At 42.6% G+C, this 15,346-nt stretch overlaps 1 pseudogene; it reads right to left on the reverse strand.

The window, feature by feature from the left end:
• The window catches only part of LOC144486629 (SWI/SNF-related matrix-associated actin-dependent regulator of chromatin subfamily A member 5-like), a 234,063-nt pseudogene extending 219,417 nt beyond the window's left edge, over positions 1-14,646 (reverse strand).
• Positions 14,647-15,346: the final 700 nt, after the last annotated feature.

Here is a 15,346-nt window from a genome sequence, read left to right on the forward strand (position 1 = left end):
CAGATATAGAAACCCATATCTTACGACTAATACACACTCAACATTTTGTTATTTGATATAAAGTACAATTCATTCCAGGTGGCCAGGGTTTGAGGGATGGGAATATTCATTTTCATGTAATTTGGATGCGAGCAATATGAAGTACTCTGGGATTAAGTGTTTGTAACGCAGAAACAGGCCACTTAGATCAACAATTCCAGATCAGTGTTCATGATAAGAGTCTCCTCACGCCTTCGATTTCTTTTTCCATTCTATGTTTAACAATCTTCCCGAAAATGCATCAATGTCATGCGTCTCCTTGTGGTAGTGAGTTCCACACTAACCAATCTGCCACTTTCTTTTTTGAATCTTCTCCTAAATTCCTGTTCGATTTAGTAGTGACTATTTTATATTTATGGCATCGATACTGGCATCACCGTGACGCAATGACATTGTGTTACATCGGGAGCAGTCTCATTTTGAAGGGCCTTGACCAACTCGATAGACATGGTTAATAAGTTTGTAGGGGACACCTCACTAGTACCTGATTAGGTGGGTATCAATAATGGGCTGCATTGGGGTTTGAAAGAAGAAAGCCCAAAGCTGAGGGCAAAGTAGTTTGAAAGCACTGTAATAATCACACTTGAATGGCAATCGTCCAGTCTGAATTCAATGATGATCTTCTGTTTCGGGCAAAAATAATTGAAATGATTGAGGGAAGTTAGAATTCCAAACACAAAAATCTTACAGATCAGACGGAAGCAAGATAGTCAATAGTAGGGAGTCAGCCTATTATTGATGCATTGGGTAAACTCACACTCGCTTACACTGGTGAATCTATTCCCTTAGTTCTACAAATGCTCTAATTGTTGATTGAAGTGCAGCACAATTTCAATGAGTCGTTGCAAGATTATGCCATACTTCGCAATGCAACACATTAAGATTCACAAGTTGTGCACTCACCATTCCCGTTGCATTTTGCTAAGGCCGACATACATTTTGACTTCGTTTTTTGGCGACAGGCTTTTTTCTACCTCAGCTTTAATATGTCGGAGGAAGAAGGGTCTCAATACCTAATTCAGGTGAGAATACATGCTTTTTACACACTGATGATGCCCAAGAAGGTCAAGCAAAATAATGCAATGTTACAAAAGCAGTTCTGAACAGTTCTGTGGACTGAAGCACAGGTTGAACAAAAACAGCTGAACAAGCCATGGGTTGAAGCACATCTACATGTGTGGGCTGAATGTTCACTTGATGAAAACACCTACAACTTCAGATTAGATTGTCAACAGCTTTATTCTGCAACAGAACAGATCAGACCTTGGAATCCAACCCTTTATGAGAAAATACAGTAACCTTGAATTCACTTTCCTCATTCCTCAACAATGTACATTTCTAGAACACCTTCAACATAGGTGGCTTGGTGGCACAGTGGTTGGCACTCCTGTCTCACAGCGCCAGGGACCCAGGTTCAATTCTGGCCTCGGGTCACTCTCTGTGTGGAGTTTGTGCATTCTCCCCGTGTCTGCTCCGGTTTCCTCCCACATTCCAAAGATGTGTGGTTAGGTTGATTGGCTATGCTAAATAAACCTTTGGTTGTCAGTGGGATTGGCGGGGTAAATATGTGGGGTTGGTGCAGACTTCATGGGCCAAATGGCCTCCTTCTGCACCGTAGGGATTCTATGATAATAAGATGTTTACAGGATCATCACAGGGGCAATTATCAGACAAATGTGACACCGAGCTACCAAAAAAAACCATTGAGAGGTGACCAAGGAGTTTTTAAAGCAGTGTCTTAAATAAGGATGAGCTCGAGAGGCAGAGAGATTTAGGGAAAGAATTCCAGTGCTTTGGGCTAAGCAGCTGAAGGTTGACCATCAGCGATGCACAAATGGAGCAGTGGGCAGAACTTGGTTCATGTCAGCAGCGTTTCTGATGAATTGAATCTTCCACGTGGTGCAAGGTGGGAGGCTGTTTTGGAAAACCTAGTGCTAATTAAGGGATTGAATAAGGGCGGTTGATATTATGGTGGTGGTATTGGTAATATTGAAAATATGGGGTTGGAAATGTAGTTGAGGCTCAATTAGGATATCATAATTGCAAAGAGTTTGGTGAAGCCTCAGACAGACAGTAACCAGACAGAGGTTTGGATTGAATGGTTAGGAAATGGAGCTTGTGGTGTGAACAGAAGAGGAGATAAATCCGAGTAATTGTAACCGACCATTCTTCCTCTCCCCCAACCCATTTCAGCTTCTGAAATAGTGGATAGACATTTAAGCAAATACAAATTATTCTATTTCCCTTACCCTGCACCTCCCAAAATGTGATAAAAACACTTTAATTTAGCAAGTCTTCCTGATCAGGAAGCAGTTCTGCTGGAGATCCAGCATCAATTGAAATGTTTTATCAAGGTCGGGATCAGCAATTGGAACAGCCAGTGGGGATGCTTAATGGGCCTTGTTACCAAGGTCAACTGAGGAGTTCAATATATGGCGACAGAAAAAATAATTGAGAGCAAATGAAGCTAAAGAAATCTCTCCCCCTTCACCATATTATGTAATATCTGAAGTGTTTCAAATTATTCAGATCTGGGTAAAATGTCCACCCTAATTAAAAACACCTGTGGTAGTTGCCTTCATCGAGTGAAAGGCAATAATTATCTATTCGTGTCATCAATTTCTAAGTTGCCTATTACAGCACCTTAAATGCCATGTTTACTTCAAGGACTATTTACTGAATGCAAGAACACCTGGTAAATGTTCATTTAGCTTTGTGCCCTTTAACATTTCTAATCCATTCTAAGTGGGATGCAGGTGGACTGGGCAGAAACCATTCTCGTTACACGAATAGAGCCACCACTTAATTCCAGTGGATCGCAGGTAAGTCATGTCTGCAAGAAGTGGTGGCAACTAAATTAACTTCATCTCTTCATAAAAGTCAAATTAATTTGTACTTCACACGTAGTAACTCAAAATGTAACACTGCTAGGATAAACATTTAGTAGAATATAGATCCTCAGTTTTTGCCATCACATTTTTAATCAATAAATTAACAGTTCTAAATCTACCAGGGCAAGTCAAAGGCCAGGAATCCTGCGGTGAGTAACTCGCCTTCTTACTCCCCAAAGCTTCTCCACCATATACAAAGCATAAGTCAGGGGTGTGATGGAATACTCTCCATTTGCCTGGATGAGTGCAGCTCCAACAACAGTCATGAAGTTCAACACCACCCAGGACAAAGCAGCCCACTTGATTGCTGCCCCTTCCACAAACATTCACTCCCTCCACCACTGATGAACAGTGACAACCGTGTGTACCATCTACAATATGCACTGCAGGAATTCACCAGGGTTTCTTAGGCTGCACCTTCCAAACTCTCAGCCATTGCCACCTAGAAGGAAAAGAGCAGCAGGTACCTGGGGACACCACCACCTGGAGGTTTCCCTCCAAGTCACTCATCATCCTGACTTTGGAAACATATCGCTGCTTGTTCACCGTCATTGGGTCAAAAAACCTGGAACTCCTTCTCTAACAGCACTGTGGATGTACCTAGAACTTCAGGGACTGCAGTGGTTCAAGAAGGCAGCTCACCACCACCTTCTGAAGAGCATCTTGGGATTGCCAATAAATGCTGGTCCAGTCAACGACAACCACACCCAACAAATGAAGAAAAGAAACCTTGCTGTTCCTTCAAATTAGCCCCAAACACTCTCAAGGCACATCACTTCTTCACACAAATATACAACTTTTTGAATAATATTTCTGAGGGCTATGGGCCCGAAATAACTTTGCATTTTAATGACATACCAGCATCAGAATACAGATAAGATAAGATGCTTACCATGTGCAATCACTCAACCAGCTTCTGGTCCCCGAAGCAGTTGTTTGTGTCAAACCAAGAATCAAAGTCCTGCAAAGAACAACAAGCGGCTCTAGTCATGCCAACCCCAAACGATTTAGCATATTGTGTTACTTCCATCAACGCCACATCCAATGGTTTCAACCATTACATTGTTTATCACTAGAAGAGCAAGAATGGCAATTTAAAAAGGTAGCATTCAAATTAGATCGTTCACAAATGATTTCATAAAACAGATGCACAACTGCTCATAACAAATGCAAATCAGTTTCAGCTGGTCGGCATGTGAGCAATTTAACATGGAAAAAAATCATTTTTTCCCTTGGACCACCTACTTCCATCTCTGTAACAAGCTACAGGACACCCACACAGGAAGAATGGTCAGTTAGGCATTCAGTTATAAACATAACTTTTCTTACTTTAACAAAAAAAAGAAATACTAAAATACTTCTGACAGCTAATTTGTGGATTGAGATAGATATGGATAAAGTAAGCTCTCACCCCAACATGCTTTTAATGTAATTTTAGAATTGTGACACAAGGTGACAGTTTTGCGCAAGGAAACATCAAGCATGTTAAATACGCTTCGCAGTGTAAGGCAGATGTGGCACTGAGCATCAGAAATGGTCAATAGCAGTTTGAAGGGTTAGAGGAGCAGACATCACCAATTGGACTCTGCATCGGCACACATATGGTGAATATAGTGCTCACAAAATGTGGGCAGGTGGACAAATTAATACACAGATTGCGGCCATTTAGCTCCCTGGCTGTTCCCAATGCAAGGAACAATGGTGTCACACAGCACCCTCCAGCAAGTTGGACAGCTTCCCCTGACACTAGCTTCAAAAATGAAAAAGACACAACTTTGCAGCATTCTCTCATGCCTTCCAAAAAGAAATAGGTTGAAACACTGTAACTGAACCTTAAACAAACGGTACAGTCACTGTCAAGCTGCTTTTCTCATTACTTACTGCAGACGAATTGAAGACATCCAGGAGGAGGAAGTTGAGCAGAGCCCAGAGTTCGTGCAGGTTGTTCTGAAGTGGTGAACCCGTGAGCAATAATCGATTTGTTGTTTTGAATTCTCTCACTATTTCAGAGAACTGTAAATTTAGCAGATTTAAAAACATGACTGTACAAACTGGGTACAAGTTCGAATCATACAACTGGCACAACTGTAGATTCAGACTGCACTTAAAAGTTCGCTGATCTTTTAGGTGTTTATCCGTGTCTGTCATTTCTCCAATGAATTCAGATATAGTGGCACCAAATGCTTTGCATTAGGAAGCAAAAAGCAAGTGTAGTAATAGTACATCAAGATTACAAATGGTAATCTATAACTTGCAAGACGGGAACATGGAAACTTCCAGAGCCGTCCACAATTGAATGGCATTTCTTTCAAATCGAAGCAATTGTCGTGGAAGGGGCAGCTGGTTAAAAAGCAATGGTTGCGGAAGGGGCAGCTGGTTAAAAATCTTTTAAAACAAGAGCACACTACGGTCTGAAAAAGCAGATCTGATCTTTGATTTTCAATTCAAATATTCCCACTCCACTCTTCCACTAGTGTTAAAACCCAGAGATTAACTATCGAGCCTCAATAATTGATGGTGCAATAACTTTCCCAGAAGTTTCTGAACCCCTGGAGTAATTTGGTTGAATATGGCACAGCGGTTCGCACTGCTGCCTCACAGCAACAGGGACCAGTTTTTGATTTCCGGCTTGGGTAACTGTGTGGAGTATACATTTTCTCCCCAAGTCTGTGTGGGTTTCCTCCTGGTGCTCCGGTTTCCTCCCACGGTCCGAAAGACATGCTGGTTAGGGTGCATTGGCGGTGCTATATTCTCCCTCAGTGTACCCGAACAGGCGCCAGAGTGTGGCGACCAGGGGATTTTCACAAAAGCTTCATTACAGTGTTAATGTAAGCCTACTTGTGACACTGACAAACTTTAAATTAAAAAATGATTTGTCTGCATTGGATTGTGAGATTAAAGCGCTCTTTTCCTCAAGATTCGCATTCCATCTGTGACAATAAATAACCCTTTTAATTTAGCTCTTAAAGCTTTGATGGAAATGCGAAGGAACAGTGAAAGCAGCAAATAACAATTATATTAACCATTAGCACTCAAAATATGTCATTTTCCTTCATTTCAAAATCTCTCTTCTTGGATTTCCCTCCAACCATTTGTTCCAATCTTCCTGTCCTTCGTGATCTCATTCACCATAGAACAGCCACTTCCATCCACACTGAATTCTTTTTTACTTTTCTTTGCCACTCGGTCTTACCCCGTCTTTGCATTCCCCTCTCCAGGGGAACAGTGTGCAGCAAACTTCTGTGCCTCATTTTCTGTCTGGTCCCACAGATAACTGCACCTTGCTCAAAAATAACCTCACTCCATGATATATAACCGAGAATGTGACACATGGTTTACAAAGTTTTAAAGTTTATATATTAGTGGCACAAGTAGGCTTACATTAATACTGCAATGAAGTTACTCTGAAAATCCCCTAGTCGCCACACTTCGGTACACTGAGAATTTAGCACGGCCAAAGCACATAACCACCCGGGTTCGATTCCCGGCTCTGGTCACTGTCTGTGTGGAGTTTGCACATTCTCCTCGTGTCTGCATGGGTTTCCTCCGGGTGCTCCGGTTTCCTCCCACAATCCAAAGATGTGCGGGTTAGGTTGATTGGCCAGGTTAAAAAAAAATTGCCCCTTAGAGTCCTGAGATGTGTAGGTTAGAGGGATTAGTGGGTAAACATGTGGGGGTAGGGCCTGGGTGGGATTGTGGTCGGTGCAGACTCGATGGGCCGAATGGCCTCCTTCTGCACTGTAGGGTTCTATGATTTCTATGACTTCTAACCAGCAATTTTTTTTTTTGGACTGTGGTAGGAAACCGGAGCACCCGGAGGAAACCCACGCAAACACGGGTATAACTTGTAAACTCCACACAGAGGATGACCCAAGCTGGGAATCGAACCTGGGTCACTGGCGCTGTGAGGCAGCAGTGCTAACCACCGAGCTACCATGTCGCCCCCTGCTCATGCCCCCATGCTACAAATCAAGCCTGCGTTTCTCCCCAATTCATCTGAAGATGAGGCAGAAAATGTAGCATTCACTACAATGGTAGCCATTAACTCTGGTGGTAATGGAAGGGATGGGGAAGAGAGCAGAGAAAATGAAGGGAAAACAAACTTACCTTGGATTTCTCATTTTTGATCCTGTCGGCTTCATCTATAACCAGATATCGCCAATTAATCTTTTGGAAAACAGATTTCTCCCTGATGAGCATTTCATACGACGTCACACAGACCTCCCACTCTCCAGGAAGGAGGACATCTCTGATGAAAGCTGCGTGATGAAGTAAGAAGTGGGATACATTTCAGTTTTCCAAACACCAGAAATTTATTTTGATCGAATACAATTGGGATGCAGCAGAAACAGATCTGATCACAGGCATTAATCAGACCAATTTAGCTGAATAAAACACTGACGTTGGGATTTTCCAGCCCCGTCAGCAGTGAGCAGCGTCAAGGGCAGGACGGGCAAACGTGGAGAGCGGCCAAAGGGCAATTGGCTCTTGGCAACTCTCCAAACCATAGAATCCCTACAATGCAGGAAGAGGCCATTCGGCCCATTGAGTCTGCACCGACCACAATCCCACCCAGGCCCGATTCTCCAAACCATAGAATCCCTACAATGCAGGAAGAGGCCATTCGGCCCATTGAGTCTGCACCGATCACAATCCCACCCAGGCCCTATTCTCCAAACCATAGAATCCCTCTATGTCTGGAGCTCGCTCTGTCTGTCGCTCACCCCCTCTCTCCCTTTCTTTCTATTTCATGGCCTCCTCGATCTTTCTCCAGTTCTCCCTCTCTGTAGTCCAGAAGATGAAATCTCCTATTACTGGAACGGACTCAGTCCATCAGAATCTTGTGGCTTATAGATGCAGGATTTTAACTACAGGATCTATGGGACTGTATTAGTTAGAATAGAATAGAATACAATAGAATAGGATAGAATAGAATAGAATAGAATAGAATCCCTACAGTGCAGAAAGAGGCGATTCGGCCCATCGAGTCTGCACTGACCACAATCCAACCCTGGCCCTATTCTCGTAACTCCACATATTTATCCTGTTAACCCCCCCCCCCCCCCCCCGACACTAGGGTTAATTTAGCATGGCCAATCAACCTAACCTGCACTTCTTTGGACTGTGAGACTTCTGACGAAGGAGCAGCGCTCCGAAAGCTAAAGGCATTTGCTACCAAATAAACCTGTTGGACTTTAACCTTGTGTTGTTAAAACTCTTGCTGTGAGGCAGCAGTGCTAACCACTGTGCCAGCACTTCAAGATGTTCCAGCCCAGCGCACGATTTTCCCTGTCACTGATGGGGCTGGAAAATCCCGCCCAGGGTGTTGCAAAGCAAGGAGAGAGCAATAAATTACAATATAATTGAACATACCTGCTAATCTACACTCAAACGTTGTATGCGTGGCAAATCTCTGATTTTAGTTACGCTGAGCAAGGAAAAGCTGATCTCCAAAGCCAGTCTCAAGGAACCTTGAGGGCTGACGTTAACACTGGCGACAGACCCATTCTCCGCATGCATGTTGAAAACATGTTTTTGAGAGAGTCGACGAAAGTAAATTCAACCCAGTGAAGGGCAGAATTAATATTATAGATTGAACAATGGCCAAATACAAAACTTCAATTTGTTAAATCTAAATTTATTAAAATTGTTTCCCAGGTTTTATGAGTCCTTCATTTATTGTACTTTTATTACACAAAGTGCTTGTCCACACAACTGCAATGCTAGTGGTTATTTGTTCAGCAATTTAAACAAGGTCATAGAGGTTTACAGCATGGAAAAAGCCCCTTCAGCCCAACTTGTCCATGCTGCTCTTTTTTAAAAACCACTTAGCTAGTCCCAATTGCCCGCGTTTCGCCCATATCCCTCCATACCCATCTAACTGTCTAAATGCTTTTTAAAAAACAAAATTGTACCCGCCTCTATTACTACCTCTGGCAGCGTGTTCCAGACTCTCACCACCCTCAGTGAAAAAGTTGCCCCTCTGGACCCTTTCCTATCTCTTCCCTCTCAGCTTAAACCTATGCCTTCGAGTTTGACTCCCCTACCTTTGGGAGGTATTCCAAAATTTGCCGTTATGGTTCATGGGTCAGTGTTTAGTTTTTAAAAGAATCTTGCTCCCCCGTGAATGAACTGACTCTCTCGCGACTTGCCCAACAGATGCAGTCTGTCCTTTGGTACCTCACCCATGCAGCTTTTTCACACACACGTTTTGACAGCAAGTGCTTGCGGATTACTGAATTCCTATTTGGTAAATGACAGATGTCGAGATAGCAACCAGCTTTAGGAATCCTGGCTGTTTTTTCTTGTTCCGATGCTGGGGTAGCAAGGGTCGTTGTACTTTCCCACTGGGGTCGACCAACATGTGGCAGGAGATCCAACAAGCACTGCACGGATTACTTCCACAACGTGCAATGCATTTTCAAATTAAACCCCATGCATCAGCTGTATTTTACAACAGTATTTTTGGGAACATAAAACACAGTTCTTACCCTTTGATCCTTGTCACCTATTAAACAAAGAGTTCGAAGAGTCGGTATCCATCTTTTGAACTCAAGCATCCAGTTGTGCAGTGCAGACTTGGGGACTAGAACCATGTGAGGTCCAGGAATGTTTCTTTAATGTTTCATCTACCCAAGAAGAGCAATCGTTTGCAAAGTCTTCCCGAGACCCTGCTAAACAAAGTAAAACAATTAATTCTCTTAGAATCAAAGACTGTTTTTTCATCAGTGTTGTCCTGGAGCATTTCTGAAATGTACTGGAAGAAACCATTCGGCCCATCAAGTTTGTTCTGCAATTTAATTAGATCATAGCTTATCTACATCGTAACTCCATTTATCTGCCTTGGTTCCATTTCCGTTCACACTAATCTAACAAAAACCTTAGTCTCAGTTTTGACATGTCCAGACTAACCATGCCTCAAGTTTTTTATAAAATAAAAAGCTAGGTTTTGGCAGGAAGGAGGAGAAAACAAACGTTCCAGGTTTCCGCTAATATTTGAATGGTACACCCTCGAACATCCGGGATAAGATACTTGTTCCCTATTTAGAAACATCGAAGATAGGAGCAGGAGGAGGCCATTTGGCCCTTCGAGCCTGCTCCGCCATTCATTAAGATCATGGCGGATCATCCAACTCGATAGCCTCATCCTGCTTTCCCCCCCCCACCAATAACCTTTGATCCCATTCACCCCAAGTGCTTTACCGAGCCGCCTCGTGAATAGATATAATAATGCTTCGCCCCGTTTTGAACCATGAACCTTCAATGTTAGGCGAACGTGACAACCAGTACACTACAGAGACATTTATCTTATTAAATCCTTTAAACTAAACATCTCACATGCCTACACCAAACAATTGTTATGTCTACAATCAATGTGTATTCATACCATTTCATCTGCCAGGATACCATTAATGCCATTCGCAGATAAAGGAATCAGCCAATTCAGTCCACGGATCTGATAGTCGCGGAGTTTCCCTCCTTTTACATCTGTGGAAGGGACCCCAAACATTTAGAGCCTTCAACCGTTGCAAGAGTCTGTAAAGAATACAGCTCAAGGGGAAATGAAATCAGTGCCATGACCAAAAGGAAAAGTATTACTGTTTCAGGAACCATTGAACTGAAAGCACCATGATAGCTTGAGACAACAAAAAGCAAGCAGCACAATCCATTTGGTATTCATAGAATCATAGAAACCCTACAGTACAGAAAGAGGCCATTCGGCCCATCGAGTCTGCACCGACCACAATCCCACCCAGGCCCTACCCCCACATCCCTACATATTTTACCCGCTAATCTACGCATCCCAGGACACTAAGGGGCAATTTTAGCATGGCCAATCAACCTAACCCGCACATCTTTGGACTGTGGGAGGAAACCGGAGCACCCGGAGGAAACCCACGCAGACACGAGGAGAATGTGCAAACTCCACACAGACAGTGACCCGAGCCGGGATTCGAACCCAGGTCCCTGGAGCTGTGAAGCAGCAGTGCTAACCACTGTGCTACCGTGCCGCCCCGGGTCTCAATGTTTGCATAAAGAATGTCAGCGTTCAGACGCAGGCTCCAAAACAACGGTGGTGATTTTCACCACGACTACTACCATTCTATAGCAGCTAAATTGACCAATAAAACAAGGCCAAAGTATATACAGAAACATAAGTTGTTAAACAGAGCACCTAAACTTCACTAAGGCAAGTATGAGCAAGATTGGGAGGGCAGAGAGAAGGAATGATGGTGAGGAACCAGTTTACTGGGCTTTGACTGCTTTGTAAGAAATGATTGCATGGACATTACTGGGATTTTGAATATGTTATGAGTATTTGGAGCATTGCGTGCAGTTCTGGTCATCACGCTACCAGAAGGACGTGGAAACTTTGGAGAGAGTGCAAAGAAGGTTCACCAGGATGTTGCCTGGTCTCAAGGGTGTTGGCAATGAGGAGAGTTTGAATAAGCTAGGATTGTTTTCATTGGAAAGACAGAGGCTGAGGACAGACCTGATAGAGGTGGATAAAATGATGAGAGGCATCGGCAGGGTGGATAGTCAGAAGCTTTTTTCCAAGGGTGGAAGTATTTATAACAAGGGGGCGCAGGTTCAAGGTGAGAGGGATAAAATTTAAGGGAGATGTGTGGGGGAAGTTTCTCACAGAGTGGTGGGTGCCTGGAATGCACTACCAGGGGAGGTGGCGGAAGCAGGCATATTAGCAACATTTAAGAGGCATCTCAACGGGTAAATGAATAGGGAGGGAATAGAGGGATACAGACCCAAATAAGGACAGAAGGTTTTTTCTTTATTTTAGTAAGGGCACCATGATTGGCACAGACTGGGAGGGCTGGAGGGCCTGTCTTGTGCTGCACTTTTCTTTGTTCTTTGATTGGGGAAATGCCATTTGGGAGAACAGATCATTCAGCTCACCATTTCACAGGGTTAGGAAGTGATTATAGATGATTCTCAACACCAAAAGGACAGCACGTTACATGTACGCAATCTGTATGATAATCCAATTACTCCTCATGAAAGCAGATGGTTCCTTTTCATGTGGCGTACGCGAACATGTTAAAATGGCTGCGAGGACACCATGAAAAATAAGTTGGAGCAGTTTCAACTCAGTTCCTTGGGGGCACTGGTTGAGAGGGCAAAGCTGAACAAAACAAAGAGCAAGGTGAAAGGCTGACATATGAAACACATGTCATACTGGCATGAGGGAGATCTTTCAGCTTTACCCTGCATTTTATTAATGCTGAATGTGACCTCAAAATACTCAATATCGACAATATCCATTCAGAAAATATTATGTCAGATTACAAGTTAGGCTGCAGTGAGTCCGTGGTGTCTGTCAGCATTAGTAGATTGTTCCATTAAAAAGACCCCTTATGCCAATAAATACAGCAAATTAAACCAGTAGAACGGGAGCTGCTGTTTTTGGAGATTTAATTACAACAGTCTCAAATGTTCCCACAAGTCTAATTGTGACAAAATTGAACACTGCACTTCGATGAATGGTGACTGAAAATGTGAAAGCAATTGGGAAAAGGGAGTGAAAACTGAGCTACATTAACTCATGTATGAAATAATGAATAAAATGGCTTTACACACATGATGGGGATTCTTCAAACCTTGTGCAGACATTGGTTGTCTTGCGGTTTTCTGATAGTAGCTCTTCATCCTCTTCCTGTTCCGTACGACGATGCCGTTAGCTGAGAATTAAAAGTGACTTGTTTTGTGCGAGGGGTTATTATTACTTTCCAAACCATTTTAAAAGAGCTGTTACTGCAATCAATTTCAAATCCACAATTATTTCAGAATAAACAACACCGTACAAATTATTTTGGAGATTGTGCATCACTTCTGTGGTGAAGATTAGTACATAGAATCCTAAAGTGCAGAAAGAGGCCATTTGGCCCATGGAGTCTGCGCCGGCCTCAATCCCACCCAGACCCTATCCCCATAATGCCATGCATTTACCCTCGCTAGTTCCTCTGACACTCAGGGGCAATTTAGCATGGCCAATTCACCTAACCCTATTCTTTGGACTGCGGGATGAAACCGGAGCACCCGGAGGAAAGCCACGCAGACACGGGGAGAATGTGCAAACTCTATACAGACAGTTACCCAAGCCGGGAATCGAACCTGGATCCCTGGCGCTGTGGGGCCGCAGTGCTAACCACTGCCACCCTAACTACTGTGCCACCATGCCCTACGTACAGCATGTTATTGAACTAAGATTCAAAATTGCAATTAATGCAGATGGCCATTATTTTAATTTCAAGTTGATTCCAAACATAAACTTTGAAATCTACTGTTATGTAAATACTCTACCAAGACCCTGGCAGATTACACAGCATATTCGTACTTTTTAATTTAATTAGGTAATTACACATGTTTACTCTTCTGTGCCAATAGTTGTCAACATACTCTTCAATCATACATGTGCCACATTTAAGAACACCAGTGTTTTTAATGCAAGGTTGACAGGAATTCCACGCCTGTCATACGGATGCAGGATATTTGAACACTTGGTGACTAAGATGCTGCTTCAACTTTAAAAAGGCAGAGAAAAGGTGTAGGCCATGCAACCTCAGACATCTGTTTATTCAATTAAATCATGCCTGCTGTTGCTTCATATAACTTGATCGTGCACCCAACAAAGAAAAAAATCCATTCAAAAAAGTTAGCACCCATTGCCATTTGGGACAGACCTTTCCACCAAGTGGAATGAAATAGCCCTCACTTTCAATCCTAACTAACCTCGTTCTAATTTTAAGATGTGCCCCCTTGAACCAGATTTCCCTCAAAAGAAATTAGTCTCTGTATCTACCCTATCAAATCCCCTAATCATTTTAAACACCTCAATTTGGTCACTCTTTAATACTCTAAACTCAACGGAATGAAAGCCAAATTTATGGAACAGGTTATGTTCTCATAACCTAACACTAAGACCAGATAGCATTCCGGTGCCAGCCCAATATTACTTTTCTGAGGTTCGTTGCCCAGAACCAAAGGCAGTACTCCAGCTGAGGTTTGACCAAGGCTTTGTACAACTTCCTCACTTTTTCATCCCAATCTATTTTGAGATAAATGCCATCTTCCTCTTAGCATTTTCCATTATCTTTTATAACAGTGGAGTAATATGGTGTTATTTGTATATATGGAAACTCAAATCTCTTTTGCTCCTCCACAACTAATCTCTCTTGTCGAAAACACTTAGATTTGCCTTTCTCAGTTCCAAAGTGGGTGGCCTCACACTTCTCCACACTGAACTACATTTGCCTCAGCTTTGCCCACTCACTGGGCTATGCCCTCTTTGCAACTCCATCATATGATCCCAATTTGTGGTTGCCCTTAACCTACTCTGCAAATATGGATGAAGCAGTAAAGAGTTACATCCAACTCACTGAAAGCCGAGGCCCCAAAACCTCAAGGAAGAATGAAAGCTTTACTTCCACCATTCTCCTTTGACCCCAACATTAACGCCTCTTTGGCCTTTAAACGCCAGGAACACTTTCCAAGTTGAAATCTCTCAGAATTTGCATCATGAATCCAAATACACATTGCCTGGAATATATCTTACTCTCCAACCGACAGAAGCGTCTGTTTCTCATCTTTCTTTAAGCGAGGGCGCCCGGGTTTCATCTTTAAAGGAGACGTTGGAGTTTTCTGTGCAGCAGGTTGGATAAAGTGGGCAAAAAGGTCGGTCTGTTGCAGCAGATAATCAAATCTGTCGATCAAGAAAAAAAAATGTTAATAAGAAAATAAAGCATTGAGAATTAACGTGACAAGAGTGTGCAAACACATTTCATTTAATCTACAGTCAATCTACAGTTCTCCTTGTGTGGGCTGCAGATTTGTTTTTATTGAGGCGTAAGAGTACTTTGTAAATTGGGCAACTGAGTAACATTTGGGTGAGGTGGGGAAAGAAGAATAAAGACAACCCTCTCTGCTGTGGTGATATTAAATCATTCCCACTGTAATTGAGATTTCACTTTGTGCTAGTAAATTCAAAAATACTCTTCAAACACAACCTATATTTCTACACACAGGATAGTACACAAATGTGTATAGTACTACGTGACAGCCTCATATTTACCACTGTTCATGTTTAACTTTCTATAAAAAAGTGTTAAAAGCACAAGTTAGTAGAATGTTTGCTCGGGCAAGAGGAAGAAGCTTGGTGGTTAAAATCTGATGGTAAAAGCAGCCATTTATCTGCCACAATATTTCTGAAATAGCTTAGTAGTGAATAACCTCTATTCTATCGCATTTCCAATGGTTTGCTGCCACTACCCTGATGCTAAAATTGCTCCATTTGCTCAGAGGATATTGCAAAACCAAAGCAAGAGTGTCCAAGTTTAAAAAGTCAAAATCTGTTCAATTTTGAGAGATTAAAAATATGATTCGTTTCATCCAACAGTGTCCTG

The sequence above is a fragment of the Mustelus asterias genome, unplaced genomic scaffold (genome assembly GCF_964213995.1).
Source record: "Mustelus asterias unplaced genomic scaffold, sMusAst1.hap1.1 HAP1_SCAFFOLD_420, whole genome shotgun sequence".
Taxonomy (NCBI): domain Eukaryota; kingdom Metazoa; phylum Chordata; class Chondrichthyes; order Carcharhiniformes; family Triakidae; genus Mustelus; species Mustelus asterias.